Source organism: Herpailurus yagouaroundi, unplaced genomic scaffold, assembly GCF_014898765.1.
Source record: "Herpailurus yagouaroundi ecotype Mexico unplaced genomic scaffold, PumYag 28, whole genome shotgun sequence".
NCBI classification, from domain to species: domain Eukaryota; kingdom Metazoa; phylum Chordata; class Mammalia; order Carnivora; family Felidae; genus Herpailurus; species Herpailurus yagouaroundi.
This window is the reverse complement of record NW_024412376.1, coordinates 62400653-62420244: the sequence shown is the minus strand read 5'-3', so window position 1 is coordinate 62420244 and position 19592 is coordinate 62400653.

Below are 19592 nucleotides of genomic sequence, written 5' to 3'. Positions count from 1 at the left end.
CAGACTAGGCTCAAGTCTTTCTCTGGTTTGTGTTCTTTCCATGTGCCTGGAGGAGAGGCTGTCCTCCACCCTCCTGCCTGTCCTGTCTTCCTACTGGAATTTCACGATGGACAAATGGCTATTCGGTGGGCCCTTCCTAGCTTCCAGGGCACATGGGCACAGATTCTATTTGGGCATTTCCTGTGCTGATATGGTGCTTATAGGGAGAGCATTTCAGAAGATTAAAATTAAACACACACACACACACACACACACACACACACACACACACACCAGAGAAACCCTGAGCTGTGTTCCCCAGCAATCATTCTTTCTCCTTATCTATGACAACTGAAATGTTCTTTAGAGGTTTTAAAGTCCTACTTCTCAAGAGAATACAAACCCAGAATGAGAAAATGGCTTGCTTAGAATTTGGTATGTGACTCACATGTCCACTTCCAAACCATTATTCTTCCCAGGCAATAGAATATCGTAAGTGTCTGTGTAACCAACTGCATAGAGCTAAGCAGACCTGTGGCCTAATATCTGTACTGATTTACCTTCGGGAAATGTCAATCTAATGAGTTTGAACAATCATATATATCTTTACTGTGGGTTTTTCTTTGGGAGAAATATGAAGGATTTAGAGGGCACTTAATTCAGCCTGACTTCTTGAAATTCATCTGGGGACATTTCTTCCATCTCCAAAGTTTAATTTCTTACCAGCCAAGATTGTACCCAACCTCTGTGCACAATTTCCATGCACACTGTCTTCCATGCCTTTCCATCTAGTCCTCACACACAACTGTCCCATCTTGTCTAATGGGAAAGGTCATCCTTCTCTGCCTCTGATTCTTCTTTAGCAAGGCATATCTCTGCTAAAATTAGGGGAGTGATGTCCTCCATCATCTTGTTATGTTGATTTATATTTATGATTATGACACATGTCACCTTTATTTTACAATCTTCTAAATATTAAAATGAAAGATCAAACTTGTCAGATAACTGTTTTCTCAGGCAATGGTCAGGAAAATGTATGCTGTTCCAAGGAAACTGCCTAATAACCTGGAGCCACTAACACCTCCCTCTGAATCATTGTTGACAAAGAAATAAAACATAGGGGGACTGTATAGTGAGGGTTTGTAGGGAACATGGGGTTGGGAGTCAGTGTGGCTTATTGCATTTTCTCTGTTTTTTTATTGTGTTTTTGTATGTGTGTTTTCTTTACTAGATTGGGGGCCAGATTGTTTTGTTCCCCAGGGCTAGTATTTTACCTCGAAAAGACTGGCCACTCAATAAGTGTTCAGGAAAGAATGGATGAACAAATGAAAATATCTATGAAAACTATTTTTTGTTTTTTGGTAGGCACTGAGTACAGGGGAGAGCAAAGGGAGAGAGAATTGCCCAAATCCACAGCTTCTAGCCCAAGATGGTGGCAGAAGTCTGACTTGAGCTGTATTAAAGATATCCCTCCCTCCTGCTTTAAACATCCATGCAAGGCCTGCAGCCCCAGAAGCCATCGTGGTTGCTGTCTGGGAACACAGAGGCGGCTTCCCGTGTGGTCTCTTGCTGGAGTCCATGGGGGCTAACAGACCCCATCTGCCTGGAGCAGTGCTCTAATCCCTTCGCTGGGTGCTCCGCTGTGAGGACACCACTCCACAGTGCCAGGTTGAGAGCCTTCACGCTCTCTGTTCTCAGCTGCTCCTTTCCTGCAGAACCTGCCAGGTTCCCATCGTCTCTCCTCTGAATAGATAGCTAGTCTACCAGGCCAGCGAAATTTTTAGATTTTGCACTTTTAGGTTTTGACCGTTAGAGTCAAGAATAGCATAAATCTGAGTCCCCTACAGCTGACCTCCCCCCTCCTGCACCTCCACTTCCACCATCACCTGACACAGGGCCTTTCTTTACATTGAGAGCCTCCAGTTGTCCAAAGGGAGATAAATTAGCAGCTCTCCCAGACAGCAGTTCAATAAGGTGAGAGCATATTGATGACATGGGCTGTGGCTGCAGCACCGAGCTTAGAAAGCCAGTTTTGAAATTGCGAAGGTGCTTTAATAGCATAAATAAACGCTATAAACATTTTAAAAATTCCATCTCCCTTATCTGATTGAGACTGATCCAGGTTATCTCAGCAACTAAATGGAAGTGCATTTTAAATGAAACAGGAGGCAAACCTAAATACTTTAAGCACAAAAACAGAATTGGCGGGGGGGGGGGGCACCTCTAGTGCCTTATCTCATTTACATAGTCCCTATAAAAAATGGTGTTATTCTTAAAGAAAAATTTTCACTGACAGAGTGGCCTGTTGATAGTTCTATGGATTTTAATAATTCACGTACCAAATGTTAGCTTTAAAAATTCCATGAGATAAATTTGATTTTAAAGTTAAGTATTATTTGAGTCAAGATAAATTGATAAAAAATTGCAAAATGACTCATTGCTCTCAAAATTGCTTTTCACTGATATAAAAATAAAAGTGAGATTGAACATGGATGAACTAATTTGAATTTATAACATTTACTCCCAAAGGGGCATTCTCCTTTTTTAGATAAAGGGCTGACAGCTGCACATTGTGATATGCACTCATGTGATTTCAAACATTTCTCACCTAGATGTTTAGCAGACATACCTAACCAATGGGAATTCCCAAGAAACAGATTTTCCGTTTCTTATTTTTTTCTTTGTCCAAAGTTAACAATGCTGCATTTTATACAAAGGCAGTGGCTCAATGAATTAGCAATTACCTACATCCAAAGAAAACTGCCATTGAATAATTATATGCATCACACAGTCATTATTGAAGAGAGAATCCAAAAGCCAAAAATTATTTTAAACATTTTAGAACAGATCTTTATTTTTTTAAGTTATTTATTTATTTGTGTGTCTGAGAGAGAAAGCATAAGCAGGGGAATGGCAGAGAGAGAGAGGGAGGGAGACATAGAATTCAAAGCAGGCTTCAGGCTCCAAGCTGTCCGCACAGAGCCAATGCAAGGTTTGAACTCACGAACCATGAGATCATGACCTAAGCCAAAGCCAGAGGTTCGACTGACTGAGCCACCCAGGTGCCCCTAAAAGCCAATAATTTTTAACACTAGCATATTTGTGCCCTAATATGGACTGGCTTATAATCACCTGCTATGATTCATAATCATTTAGATAGCATCTCGCATTCCTAATAAATCATCAAATGTACAGCATAAGGAATAAGGTAAAAGCCAATTAAAAATAGAATTAATAAAAACCAAAAGTATTTTTAAATGTTAGTTCAAAGAAATTGTGATCATTTTATGTTTTTCTGACCCTTACTGGTCATTTATAGGAGCAACTTGGTGCCATACTCAGTGAACATGAATAAAAAGAAAGACACTTGATGTGCATGCAGTGTTGATCACTGCATAATTTTAGAGAACTGCTAGTCTCTGAAATATAAGTATAATAGGATAATGAGTGTTACAGTCTTGAATAAAATTCACAGAAGTGGTGTCAAGATATTAAATTGTCTACAGATTCTTGCATTGTGGAAAGCACTCCAAAATGCTAAATGACATCCAAGAAATGTGTATATAACTGGAGTTATCCACCCACAAGTCTAAAATTCTTTTAATCAGTGTCATAAGTCTTTTATTTGATGAGAGATATCTTTTCACATTCACTCTTATCTCTTCACATCTTTTCATCTCTATATGTTATGATTTCTTGTAAGACAGTTTTTTCAACCCGTATCCCTGTTGTATTGTGCTAAATCCAATAACTCTATACCATCCTGCTGTGTGACATTGAATGATGTAGTTCCTATCTGGACTAATGTTTCTTTAGGCCACTGCCACCCCCCAAATCATCAAATAGCAGTTCTCTGGCTTTTCAGTAATATTATTATTCATAGCAATATTCTCACAAATGTTTTCATTCCTTCTCCATTAAACATTTGCCAATTGTCCGATATGTAAAGGCATAATATTGGTATTATCATAGAAAGAGTAAGTTATTTTTAAATTAATGATTAAATACATCTTCTATTACAACTTATAGAAAAATGAAGCTGAAAACATGGGAATGCATCTTGAATCCTGATATTAATCAGATACGTGCAAATTTAAAAGATAAGCTACCGCTGTTTAAATATTTCTAGTGATTAAACAAAATGTTGTGTTGAGGTGCATCTGGGATTATTATAATTGGCCCAACTTTCTTAGTGGACCACTTGGTCTTATGTTTTAAAAGCACTAAAATGTGTGCTATCCTAATGAACAGACCCCATCTCTAGGAATATTTTCTTTTCTTTTTTTCCTTTTTTTTTCCTAAGGATATTTTCTAAAGCAGTATTAACAGGCATGCAAATATTTATTTATAAGATTTTCATTACAGTTTTATTAAAAATGCACAAAAATGGCTGTATATGTAAATTGTTTCATTCAAGTAATAAAGTGATGTGATGATGCTGATCACTTAGATTCCACCTACACCTGCCTAAATAACCCAGAAAACCGCCAGAGGATTAGCAGAACGGAGTCGCCGGAGCCAAGCGCAGACGAGAGGCCCACTGAAGAGGGTAGGAAGGGCGGCGAGACGGTGCGCGCTCCACGGACTGGCGGGAGGGAGCCGGGGCGGAGGGGCGGCTCGCCGGCCAAGCAGAGCCCCCGAGTCTGGCTTGCAAAAAGCGGAGGGGCCTGACAGACTGTGTTCCGACAACAAGCGCGACTTAGCATCTGGGAGGTCATAAGTTAACAGCTCTGCTCAGAAAGCAGGAAGGCTGGAGGACAAAGGGAAGGAGAGCTGCTGAGCCCCCGGATGACAGAGCTCAGTTTGGTGGGGAACAAAGGTGCTCGCCAGCGCCATCTCCCCCGCCCATCCCCCAGCCAAAATCCCAAAGAGAACCAGTTCCTGCCAGGGAACTTGCTAGCTCCGGGCAAACACCCAACTCTGTGCTTCTGCGGAGCCAAACCTCCGGCAGCGGATCTGACTCCCTCCTGCTGCCACAGGGCCCCTCCTGAAGTGGATCACCTAAGGAGAAGCAAGCTAAGCCTGCCCCTCCTGCCCCTGTGCACCTTGCCTACCCACCCCAGCTAAGATGCCAGATCCCCAGCATCACAAGCCTGGCAGTGTGCAAGTAGCCCAGACAGGCCACCCCACCCCACAGTGAATCCTGCCCCTAGGAGAGGGGAAGAGAAGGCACACACCAGTCTGACTGTGGCCCCAGCGGTGGGCTGGGGGCAGACATCAGGTCGGACTGCGGCCCTGCCCACCAACTCCAATTATACACCACAGCACAGGGGAAGTGCCCTGCAGGTCCTCACCATGCCAGGGACTATCCAAAATGACCAAGCGGAAGAATTCCCCTCAGAAGAATCTCCAGGAAATAACAACAGGTAATGAGCTGATCAAAAAGGATTTAAATAATATAACAGAAAGTGAATTTAGAATAATAGTCATAAAATTAATCGCTGGGCTTGAAAACAGTATAGCTGACAGCAGAGAATCTCTTGCTACAGAGATCAAGGGACTAAGGAACAGTCACGAGGAGCTGAAAAACGCTTTAAACGAAATGCATAACAAAATGGAAACCACCACGACTCGGATTGAAGAGGCAGAGGAGATAATAGGTGAACTAGAAGATAAAGTTATGGAAAAAGAGGAAGCTGAGAAAAAGAGAGATAAAAAAATCCAGGAGTATGAGGGGAAAATTAGAGAACTAAGTGATACACTAAAAAGAAATAATATACGCATAATTGGTATCCCAGAGGAGGAAGAGAGAGGGAAAGGTGCTGAAGGGGTACTTGAAGAAATAAGGAAGTTCTCAGGAAGCTGAGAACTTCCCTGAAGTGGGGAAGGAAAAAGGCATTGAAATCCAAGAGGCACAGAGAACTCCCTTCAGACGTCACTTGAATCGATCTTCTGCACGACATATCATAGTGAAACTGGCAAAATACAAGGATAAAGAGAAAATTCTGAAAGCAGCAAGGGGTAAACGTGCCCTCACATATAAAGGGAGACCTATAAGACTCGTGACTGATCTCTCTTTTGAAACTTGGCAGGCCAGAAAGAATTGGCACGAGATCTTCAGTGTGCTAGACAGAAAAAATATGCGCCGAGAATCCTTTATGCAGCAAGTCTGTCATTTAGAATAGAAGGAGAGATAAAGGTCTTCCCAAACAAACAAAAACTGAAGGAATTTGTCACCACTAAACCAGCCCTACAAGAGATCCTAAGGGGGACCCTGTGAGACAAAGTACCAGAGACATCACTACAAGCATAAAACATACAGACATCACAATGACTCTAAACCCATATCTTTCTATAATAACACTGAATGTAAATGGATTAAATGTGCCAACCAAAAGACATAGGGTATCGGAATGGATAAAAAAACAAGACCCATCTATTTGCTGTCTACAAGAGACTCATTTTAGACCTGAGGACACCTTTAGATTGAGAGTGAGGGGATGGAGAACTATTTATCATGCTACTGGAAGCCAAAAGAAAGCTGGAGTAGCCATACTTATATCAGACAAACTAGACTTTACATTAAAGGCTGTAACAAGAGAGGAAGAAGGACATTATATAATAGTGACAGGGTCTATCCATCAGGAAGAGCTAACAATTATAAATGTCTATGCGCCGAATACCGGAGCGCCCAAATATATAAAACAATTACTCATAAACATAAGCAACCTTATTGATAAGAATGTGGTAATTGCAGGGGACTTTAACACCCCACTTACAGAAATGGATAGATCATCTAGACACACGGTCAATAAAGAAACAAGGGCCCTGAATGAGACATTGGATCAGATGGACTTGACAGATCTATTTAGAACTCTGCATCCCAAAGCAACAGAATATACTTTCTTCTCGAGTGCACATGGAACATTCTCCAAGATAGATCATATACTGGGTCACAAAACAGCCCTTCATAAGTTTACAAGAATTGAAATCATACCATGCATACTTTCAGACCACAATGCTATGAAGCTTCAAATCAACCACAGAAAAAAGTCTGGAAAACCTCCCAAAGCATGGAGGTTAAAGAACACCCTACTAATGAATGAGTGGGTCAACCAGGCAATTAGAGAAGAAATTAAAAAATATATGGAAACAAACGAAAATGAAAATACAACAATCCAAATGCTTTGGGACGCAGCGAAGGCAGTCCTGAGAGGAAAATACATTGCAATCCAGGCCTATCTCCAGAAACAAGAAAAATCCCAAATACAAAATCTAACAGCACACCTAAAGGAAATAGAAGCAGAACAGCAAAGGCAGCCTAAACCCAGCAGAAGAAGAGAAATAATAAAGATCAGAGCAGAAATAAACAATATAGCATCTAAAAAAACTGTAGAGCAGATCAACGAAACCAAGAGTTGGTTTTTTGAAAAAATAAACAAAATTGACAAACCTCTAGCCAGGCTTCTCAAAAAGAAAAGGGAGATGACCCAAATAGATAAAATCATGAATGAAAATGGAATTATTACAACCAATCCCTCAGAGATACAAACAATTATCAGGGAATACTATGAAAAATTATATGCCAACAAATTGGACAACCTGGAAGAAATGGACAAATTCCTGAACACCCACACTCTTCCAAAACTCAATCAGGAGGAAATAGAAAGCTTGAACAGACCCATCACCAGCGAAGAAATTGAATCGGTTATCAAAAATCTCCCAACAAATAAGAGTCCAGGACCAGATGGCTTCCCAGGGGAGTTCTACCAGACGTTTAAAGCAGAGATAATACCTATCCTTCTCAAGCTATTCCAAGAAATAGAAAGGGAAGGAAAACTTCCAGACTCATTCTATGAAGCCAGTATTACGTTGATTCCTAAACCAGACAGAGACCCAGTAAAAAAAGAGAACTACAGGCCAATATCCCTGATGAATATGGATGCCAAAATTTTCAATAAGATACTAGCAAATCGAATTCAACGGCATATAAAAAGAATTATTCACCATGATCAAGTGGGATTCATTCCTGGGATGCAGGGCTGGTTCAACATTCGCAAATCAATCAACGTGATACATCACATGAACAAAAAAAAAGAGAAAAACCATATGATCCTGTCAATCGACGCAGAAAAGGCCTTTGACAAAATCCAGCACCCTTTCTTAATAAAAACCCTTGAGAAAGTCGGGATAGAAGGAACATACTTAAAGATCATAAAAGCCATTTATGAAAAGCCCACAGCTAACATCATCCTCAACGGGGAAAAACTGAGAGCTTTTTCCCTGAGATCAGGAACACGACAGGGATGCCCACTCTCACCGCTGTTGTTTAACATAGTGCTGGAAGTTCTAGCATCAGCAATCAGACAACAAAAGGAAATCAAAGGCATCAAAATTGGCAAAGATGAAGTCAAGCTTTCGCTTTTTGCAGATGACATGATATTATACATGGAAAATCCGATAGACTCCACCAAAAGTCTGCTAGAACTGATACATGAATTCAGCAAAGTTGCAGGATACAAAATCAATGTACAGAAATCAGTTGCATTCTTATACACTAACAATGAAGCAACAGAAAGACAAGTAAAGAAACTGATCCCATTCACAATTGCACCAAGAAGCATAAAATACCTAGGAATAAATCTAACCAAAGATGTAAAGGATCTGTATGCTGAAAACTATAGAAAGCTTATGAAGGTAATTGATGAAGACTTAAAGAAATGGAAAGACATTCCCTGCTCATGGATTGGAAGAATAAATATTGTCAAAATGTCAATACTACCCAAAGCTATCTACACATTCAATGCCATCCCAATCAAAATTGCACCAGCATTCTTCTCGAAACTAGAACAAGCAATCCTAAAATTCATATGGAACCACAAAAGGCCCCAAATAGCCAAAGTAATTTTGAAGAAGAAGACCAAAGCAGAAGGCATCACAATCCCAGACTTTAGCCTCTACTACAAAGCTGTCATCATCAAGACAGCATGGTATTGGCACAAAAACAGACACATAGACCAATGGAATAGAATAGAAACCCCAGAACTAGACCCACGAACGTATGGCCAACTAATCTGTGACAAAGCAGGAAAGAACATCCAGTGGAAAAAAGACAGTCTCTTTAACAAATGGTGCTGGGAGAACTGGACAGCAACATGCAGAAGGTTGAAACTAGACCACTTTCTCACACCATTCACAAAAATAAACTCAAAATGGATCAAGGACCTGAATGTGAGACAGGAAGCCATCAAAACCTTAGAGGAGAAAGCAGGAAAAGACCTCTCTGACCTCAACCGTAGCAATCTCTTACTCGACACATCCCCAAAGGCAAGGGAATTAAAAGCAAAAGTGAATTACTGGGACCTTATGAAGATAAAAAGCTTCTGCACAGCAGAGGAAACAACCAACAAAACTAAAAGGCAACCAACGGAATGGGAAAAGATATTTGCAAATGACATATCGGACAAAGGGCTAGTATCCAAAATCTATAAAGAGCTCACCAAACTCCACACCCGAAAAGCAAATAACCCAGTGAAGAAATGGGCAGAAAACATGAATAGACACTTCTCTAAAGAAGACATCCGGATGACCAACAGGCACATGAAAAGATGTTCAGCGTCGCTCCTTATCAGGGAAATACAAATCAAAACCACACTCAGGTATCACCTCATGCCAGTCAGAGTGGCCAAAATGAACAAATCAGGAGACTATAGATGCTGGAGAGGATGTGGAGAAACGGGAACCCTCTTGCACTGTTGGTGGGAATGCAAATTGGTGCAGCCGCTCTGGAAAGCAGTGTGGAGGTTCCTCAGAAAATTAAAAATAGACCTACCCTATGACCCAGCAATAGCACTGCTAGGAATTTACCCAAGGGACACAGGAGTACTGATGCATAGCGGCACTTGTACCCCAATGTTCATAGCAGCACTCTCAACAATAGCCAAATTATGGAAAGAGCCTAAATGTCCATCAACTGATGAATGGATAAAGAAATTGTTGTTTATATACACTATGGAATACTACGTGGCAATGAGAAAAAATGAAATATGGCCTTTTGTAGCAATGTGGATGGAACTGGAGAGTGTGATGCTAAGTGAAATAAGCCATACAGAGAAAGACAGATACCATATGGTTTCACTCTTATGTGGATCCTGAGAAACTTAACAGGAACCCATGGGGGAGGGGAAGGAAACAAAAAAAAAGGGGTTAGAGTGGGAGAGAGCCAAAGCATAAGAGACTGTTGAGAACTGAGAGCAAACTGAGGGTTGATGGGGGGTGGGAGGGAGGAGAGGGTGGGTGATGGGTATTGAGGAGGGCACCTTTTGGGATGAGCACTGGGTGTTGTATGGAAACCAATCTGACAATAAATTTCATATATAAATAAAAAAAAATAAATAAAGTGATATGATGAGTTTAAGATAACAATCTGAAAATATATCTATTACTGGTAAGGAAGGGTGTTTATGTTTTATTTTGAGTTAAGCTACTGGTCAATTATAAACAACTTGTATAACAATTGTTATATGTATTTGGGGGGAGAAGTCTAAAATATATACACCAAAAATAGTTTACAATGGTTTTCGCTAAACAATGAATTATAGAAGATCCCATTTTTTCATTTCCATTTAACAGTATTTTCTGATTATCTATAGTAACTATGGATGGCACAATTTTTCAAAACTTCCTAAGATAAAAATTCGCTTACAAAGTGAGAATTTATTATCGGAATATTTATTCTACTATGTACTCATCAAAGATAATAAGCAAAAATACTTCATTCCCTAGCTAAGCTTGAAATAAACTCTGTAAATATACAGTATGTTGTGTAACAACCACATCACCTCACTTCTAACAATCATCCTTAAATTCCCCTCTTCCAGGTAGTCTGTGTGAAACTATTTATAGTGATTTCCATTTATAATCAGACAAGGAGGCAACAAAGTAGATCAAGTCCAAGGAATTATGACTGATTAGAAGGGATCAGCACAGGAAAGAGAACACATATTTTGGGGGGCCCCTGAAGAAACCTTTCAAGTCTGCCATCAGTGCTACAGTGACTCTCTGACACAATTCAGTAGGAGAAGAGTCATCGTCACTATGGGATATGATGAAGAAAAACAGTCCAATCATCTTAGAAATAAGAGTCCCTGGTTGATTAGTCCAAATCCATCATCTTCATTAGTAAAATGAAAGTACTCATTCTGCATGTTGTCAGCAAGACAAGTGCTTTATTCTTTAATTATTGTTCCTACTGTTCCATACTCTGAGTGGAGACCCATGATGGACATTTTCTCATCATAATACATGTTTTTTCCCAAACAGAATACATGGAAAACTGATATGTAAATGGTGAGTTTCTACGTCATGGTACTCCTTGTTCAAGGTCATGTCCTGTGGATTGTAATCTGTATACTTAGTTTATTCATCTGAAAATAAGTAACTTCTACCAGAAGCAGAACGGTTTTATCTACCACTTTATACCTAGCATTAGCTTACAAAGAAGACATTCAGTTAATACTTATTGAATGAATGAATGACTCAAGAATGAAGAATGAATGAGCACATGATTTAAACGATTCCAATTGAATGTGAAGTGTTTATACGTGAATAGTCATGAAGAACTATTGAGTTATAAAGCCCCAAAGAGACTCAATTCTACATAAACATTTAATTCATGATGAATATGACATAAGAAAATGACAAAACATACTAAAATCATTTTCTAAAGGTTGTTGAGTTAACCCAAAAGCAATTAGATAAAGCAATTTGACCCACATTATACACCATGCAACAAAATTCCATATGATCTAAAGTGCCACAGAAAAAAAGACAATTAAGTATTCATCAACTGTCTGAAGGAAGGGCTAATGAAAATGTAAGCTGATAAATACCTAAGTTTCCTAAGCAAAGAAACACTAGAAGAAATGCTAAAGTAAATAATCTTTAGCTATATAGAAATTTTAATCTATTATAAGATTTTTAAATAGTAAAAATATCTAGAAAAATATTTACAAAAAACATGAAAAAAGTTTGCATTTTTAAATATAAGTTTATTGTAAAGTTGGAAAAAAGTACTCCAATGCCTAGGTAAAAAAAAAAAAAAAAAACAAAACATGATTAGTCACTCCCCTCAGGAGAAAATGCATTTAGTAAACCAACATATTGAAAAGCCTGCACTTTCAATAATAATAAATTGAAATAAATAAATTCTACTTATAAGCAATAAATAGAATTAGAAAAAAAGTGGCGTAGTACCATTTTTCACCTATTAAATTGACCATTAATAGCTGTACTATCTAGGGGAGCCTGGGTAGCTCAGTTGGTTAAGCCTCTGACTGGCTCAGGTCATGATCTTGTGGTTTGTGAGTTTGAGCTCTGCACTGGGCTTTATGCTGACAGCTCAGAATCTGGAGCCTGCTTTGGATTCTGTGTCTCCCTCTCTCTCTCTGCCCTCCCCTGTTCATGCTCTGTTTCTCTCTCTCTCAAAAATAAATAAACATAAAAAAAAAACCTGTACCATCTAATGTTCTTCAAGAGCATGATAACAATGATAAAGTAAGTCATACTTAGCTGATAGCAAAGTAAATTAGCACTATCATTTTGACAAATAATTTGTCAATATGTTTTAAGTACGATACTATACTAATGCTTGCATTTTTTGTTCTAATATTCCGATTTTGTAAGATTCATCCATTTGAAAGTAACACGTAAGAAACAACTCTCGGGTGAAGACATTGCATTTTATTTGTAGAAGCAAAAACAGTCAAAAAATGTCCAAAAATAGGGAACAAGTTGAATAATTGGGGACACCCATTCAAAAGAGTATGAAGGGGCAGTGGGAATGGATATGAAAAACATTACAGATAAAAAAGCATAGCATTACATGCATAATATGATTGCAACTATATAAAATATATGCACCTGGGACAGGTGGCATGAAAATATTTTCATATGAGAAGAGGAGAAGCTAACTCATGTCTTGCTTCTTCCATCCTGTTGTCGGGAATATTTATGAGTTCCAGAGGCTTCCTGAAGGGAAGGGGAGCACTTGAGGGACAGCCGTGCCTGGAGCTTGAATGAGATCTGAGGTCCCAAAGACCTAATGGAGCTGCCACTCTCGCCATGTGCCGCTTACGTTGGACAACATATCTAGGCTTTTATTTATTTAGGTATCAGCTGCCTGGGTTTTTCTGTTTCTGTTTGTTTGTTTTTCTGTAGTCATCTGAACCCAATCCTAACCAATATGTAATAAAAAATAATCTAGGATTGATTCTATATGTAGCATAAATAAGAATTTGAAGTTTTAATTTTTAAACTGAATAGTAATATCTTTATTTAGAACATAGTCCTATGTCCTACATCCTTGAATATCACACACAATTTTTAAAATGCCCTAAACATGTTATTTATCAAGGTATTTACTAAAATAAAAGTAGTACACTGCAATATTTTACCATTATTAATAATCATTCAATTCAAAAGTTTTGGGGGAAAATGTTTTGAAAGTAGTTAAACTGGCCCGATTCATGTTTTTTTCTTGTGTTTCCAGTTCATTTCCCACCCTCACAATGACAATTGTCCTCTATTTTCAGTTTTCTCCCTTTTGTTTCAGGACCATCATGTTCCTCTCACGGGAACTGGCTAACTCCGTTTAGTTTTGGCAGTCACAAAATATGTTCCCAGGACAAATGGCCCATGTATACTCTGAAGTGTACAGAATTCCCAGCTCAGAATAATGCTACACGCTAACAAGCAGATGCATACAGCTGGCTTTTCAGAAGACTTGGCAAAGTTCACTCTTTGTTCAGCTTTCTTACGATTAATCCTTACAGGACTTTTTGGAATATTTTACACCGACCTTATTTGATACAAGAACATTTCAATTGAAAAAACAATTAAATACATATACAAAAATTAAGTTTTGACTTGGCCCACCGAAACCATAGTATCACTATTTATAGAATTAAATATTGCACATTCTACATATAACAAATTAAGTATAATGAGTCATTAAAAATATCAAAAATGCTTATTAAAATAAGTGCTAAGTTGATGGCATAAAAAACAAAAAGTAGATTCTATTTTTGGCCAGCAAGCTAAAAAAATATGAACATGAGGAAAAGCAAACTTTGCAAAGTTTCCATTTGACTATACACAAAAAGAATAGCATGTAGTTTTAATTATTACTTTGCACCAATTCTGGGCTACATGGTCAAAACAAACTAGCTTCTCCTTAAGGATTTGTGATCTAATTGGTCACAGCTCAAAGAGACAGAAAGAAGGAGAGAAGGAAAGAAGGGACAGAGGGAGGAAAAGAGAAAACAGACACAATGCCATGTTCAAGTTATGTTTTGGTTAATTTCTCTAGCAAACATATATAAATGTCCAGCAAATTCTAAAGACAAGAATATTATATATACATATACACCCATACATATGTGTATACATATACATATGTTATGTACATATGTGTGTTATGTATATATAATTTTATAAGCTAAAAAAATCACCTTGAAAGAACCATAAATGTATTCCTCACCACTTTTACATTATTTATGAACAATTAAAAAATGAGTTTCAGTATTAAAAATCATCATGAAGTATTTATTTTTTATTGGGTGAATTTTATCAAAATTGTATTTAAGTGCGTGAGTCAATTGATTCTGAACAGTTTTTTTGTGATACAATTCTCAGTGAGAAATTATTCACTAAAAAGATTGATTATTCCATAGTTATTATTTATGTAAAGCCAGTAGTGTGGCAAATTTTTTTTCAAAACTACGATGAGAAATACAGTTTAAAAAAAGTAATAAGTATGATAGTAAATATGAGTTAAAGTTCATAGGTTCAGCTCAAACGGCATTTCCCCTAAAATGCCTATCTTAATAGTCTGACCTGTTCCTCTGAACAAATATGGCAGTTGGTCTGTGCCTCTGCTGTCACCTGAATCTTCTAGCTCACCTTGTAATTTTTGTGTAATCTTACATAGGTTTTTGCCCCCATCTCTTAAACAGTCTCTTCCTCCAGTCTTGTTCTTCTTTAATCTAGTGACTGTCAAACATGAGGCTTGCAAGTTCAAGTTCAGGTGGAACTGCCTGAAAGGCTTGTGAAACCATGTATTGGTGAGTCCCCATCTCCACAGTTTTTGATTCAGTAGCTTTGGGGTGGAGTCTGAAAATGTGCATTTTTAACAAGTTTCCAGGGGATACTCATTCCGCTCGTCCTGAGACTATTTGGAGAACCACTGGTCTTTTCTCAACAAGGAGATGGAGAAAGTTTTAAAAACAAACACACAAGCATGTTTAAAAAACTCTAATATCTTAACCAGTCTGTACTACAAGGTGCTTCCATTCATTCATACCACACATCTCTACTGAAGCCTATTTCTTACCAGTCCCCTTCTTCACACTGCTGAGACTGTCTTACTAAACTTCGTTGAGATTCTCAAATGCGATAAGCTTTCTTCTCTTCAGGACCTTTATGTTTCTTCCTCCTAGAATACTCCTTTCTTCCTCTACCTGGCTAACTCATACTCATGTTTCAGGTACCAGATAATTCTTTCGAGAAGCCTGTCTCCCTAGAAGGTGGTGCTTGTATGTATTTGCTGAATACTCTTCCTGTTTCAGTCTAGCAATAATACAATAGCTCCTCACTCATTCAGGAAGTCTATGATGGACAAAGACAGCATTTATTTTGTTCTCTACTATCTCGCACAGGACTTATGTTCCAGCTGCTCATTAAAAAAATTGTGGAATGAGTGAAAAACGTAATAAATGAATGTCCTGACTAACCTATCATACTGTAAGTTTATGGGATAAAGAATTTGGTGACTGAATCTTTATCTTCTTCATAGCATCCACAATAGTGCCTTACACCTGGTAAGCACTAGAGAGTGATTATTTGACTAAAGGAAGAGATAAATGGATATAGGGATGGGTGGAAAAAATGTTAGTGGGTGGAGGGAAAGGAGAAGCATGGGAACAAAACACACAGTCCAACACCAGAGAGTAGGTAGTATTTGAAAAAGCTGAGTAGAAATCCTCTTATATTTACTGAAACAAACAAAGCAAACAAACTCTCTGACATGGATTCACTGAGGCAAGCCTATAAAAGGACAGCGATGGCAAATATCTGTCATAGAGAATTGAAAAATAATTGTTGTAATGTTTGTTTGTGTTGAGAGAGAGAGGCGCGGAGGGGCAGAGAGAGGGAGACAGAGTTCCAAGCAGGCTCCACACTGTCAGTGCAGAGCGTGACATGGGGTTCTAACCCACGAATCATGAGATCATGACCTAAGCAGAAATCAAGGGTAGGACACTTAACCGATTGAGCCACGCAGGTGCCCCGAAAAGTAGATTTCTGAGGGAGTATTCCATCATCTGAAAGTTCAGGATTACAAAACGTTATATCTTACCGGAAAAGTACTCCTGGAAGATGGATAAAGAGAGATGTTCCCAACAGAAACACATCCATATTAATAGAGGAAATGGCAATATCGCATTACATTTATGTAAGTCAAGAGCCATAACACAAGGATATTCAGACATTGACTTCAGCTGTGGCTGCCATCTGGTAGGTCACAGTGTGGGAAAAACAGAGCTGTGACACAGGGGAATAAATCATGAGCCTGGGAACTGGAAAATCAGAATTCTGTTCTTGATTTTAGCTGCTGAATTGCTGTAAGAACTTGAACATGCTGAATGCTTTAGTTTCCTCATCTATGAAGTGGGGCTAATAAAATCTTCAGTAACACAATGCAGGGATGAACGAGTATCTGTGAATACTAAAAGCCCTCTGGACATTTTACTATTTTGAGGCAACCTCAGACACTGTTTTTTTCCCCCCGGTCTCAGTTTTTCCTGTATTGAAGTACATCCAAATTTCCTGTAATTTTGCAGTTTTATGGATCCTGTGTTTTATATAAGACTGCATTTCCCAAGCTGCTGAGTACAATGATTATTCTTGCCTTCAGTAAGAAATTCTGCAGATAACAGAAATAATTGGAATTGAGCAGCTGCTAGCTTTCCCATTTTTTAAACAATTATGAATGGTTTCATTTTGTGTATTATTTGCTGCTCTTACATTCTCTCTTCTCGCAGCCTAGAGCCAAAGACTTTCTGTTATAAGCCTATAGAGATTAAGAATATAATTAAGAAGCAGCAGAACTGTATTTGGCACAACCTCCAGCAAAGATAGCAAGAAAAAAAAAATACCATTGAGCAACTTAAACCAGCAACCATCCCCAAAAATGCAGAACTAAAGTCAAGGGAAAGGAAACCCAGAGAAAAACATTTGATACACATGAAAGACTTTCCAGCTCTCGGGGAAACTCAGCAACAGAAACAAGCAAATACAGCCTATAGCAGGGAAGGTACACGTAGGCTTTTCCATACACCTTTAGCAACTATAGGATTGTCTTTGGCTTCGCTGCTATTTACTTTGGGTGAGTCGTGCAGAGCGTTTGCTTTCTACCAGACAGAACTTTTTCAATGGTAGTTTTGCTCACGTGATTCCCTCAGCCTGAAATGCCATTTCTTTCCATTGCCTTTCCCAGTTTCTTCCACACCTCACTGGAGATGTCTCAAGCCCTTCCCAGGTAGAAATATCTGTTCTAACTATTCATGTCTATAAGACAACAAAAATCTCATTATCAAAATTAACTTATTTTATGTCTCTAGATTTACAAGAGCTTCTTTTGAATAGGGATCTTCTCCTTCATGTCTGCACTGTCTGTTCTTTGTCCCATGCCCGTCACATAGCAGATACTTTATAAATGTGGCGTGGCCTCTAGGCTTCTGGATAGGAAGATCGTTTTTAAGAAGTGAAAACTGTATGACTCAGGGTCATCTGACAACATAAGTGCCACCATCTTTACCTGACTTAAGACTAAGCACATTTCCATTTTATCAGGAACATCATCTGTGTTTATGGAAGCTTACTTACTGCCTTCTTCAGAATTCATTAGTAGCTGTTCTTTCCTCATATTACTACAAAGTCAAAGCAATAAAAGCATCTTACATCACAGACTTGGCATTAGATTAGCTCAGCGAGAGCATTTTCCATATAAACATGAATGAAGAAAAATACAGAGCAGTTACTAATTAAATGGAAAGAATTTTTTTTTTTTTCTGATTCAGAGCCAATGGATGATTTTCATTGAGGAGATGTTCCAGCATCTTCTTCCACATAGTGCCCTAATTTTTATGAAAGTAAGAATGTAAACATTTTTTAAAGATCTTATTTTTAAGTAATGTCTGCACCCAACGTGGGGCTTGAACCTACAACTCTGAGATCAAGAGCTACATGCTCTACCAACTGAGCCAACCAGGTGCCCCCAAGAATGTTAAACTTTTAAAAAGACTTGGGTTACCCTCCTCTAGGAAGTGGACTTGGGCAGGTAGATGTCCAGTACTAGAGAAATACAGTACTTTACTTTTTATAGTAGGTACTCAACAGACTCTTAGCAAATAATTGTGAGATCTAGAGGATACAAATGCTAGAAAAAAAATCTGCTTGGGCTATACTAAAATAATGTGGGTGATTTCAAAGTGAAGCTACCAGATATATTACATTCTTCAGTGAAGTCACTAATGCAGTGTACCATGCGAAATATTGAGCTGTAGAAATTATGATGCTCATTTATGAAATGATACCCACTAAATGGCACCCTGGTTTTCATGAATGACTGAAAATGTAATAACATTGGAAGCTTTACCAAAATTGTATCTTGTCACAATTTGTTGACATTGAGACAAAAATTTATAGAAGTAAAACAAAGATTTTGTGTTTTGTTTTTACATTTTTCTTACTTTATCACTTTCTCAAACTGCTTTTTGTTCTGTGCCTTATGCTATTTGGGCCTCATTACTCTCATTTAAGTAATGATGAGTAATAATTTAAATAGATATCAGTTAGTGTCTAAACTACTTAGCTCATTGTCTCTCCAGGTGATTTCTGGAGAAATTCAGATTTCTCCAGGACATTTTTAAATTTTTTTTTTCCAACATTTATTTATTTTTGGGACAGAGAGAGACAGAGCATGAACGGGGGAGGGGCAGAGAGAGAGGGAGACACAGAATGGGAAACAGGCTCCAGGCTCTGAGCCATCAGCCCAGAGCCCGACGCGGGGCTCGAACTCCTGGACCGCGAGATCGTGACCTGGCTGAAGTCGGACGCTTAACCGACTGCGCCACCCAGGAGCCCCTCTCCAGGACATTTTTAAAGACTTAGGTCAAAGCGAGTGCATGGGAATGATGATTAATGATTGATGATTGACGGTCATGCCACGAGATTGGCCCACGTAGCTGCTGGTTTCCTAGAGAGGTGCTTACTTCTTCACCAAGGAGTAGAATGTGCAAAGACTGATTAGGTTCTGTGGTTAAAGGAATGCCTGAGAGGTAAATGGGTAAAATACAGCATCTGTACCTTAACAGCCATTTTGACTATAACATCAAGGCCAATGATGAAGGGAGCCATCTGCAAGTGTTATATCTTATACTTGCTGTTTTCCTAATGTAATGAAGCCTCTTGCAAAAATTGTATCACATCATACATACTGCTTCATACATCTATCATATCATATGCAGATAGACATAGACATACTCATGTAATTAAATATTCTTTGATGATGTGATTATAAATGAATATATACTTTCCATTGTAGACTTTATCAT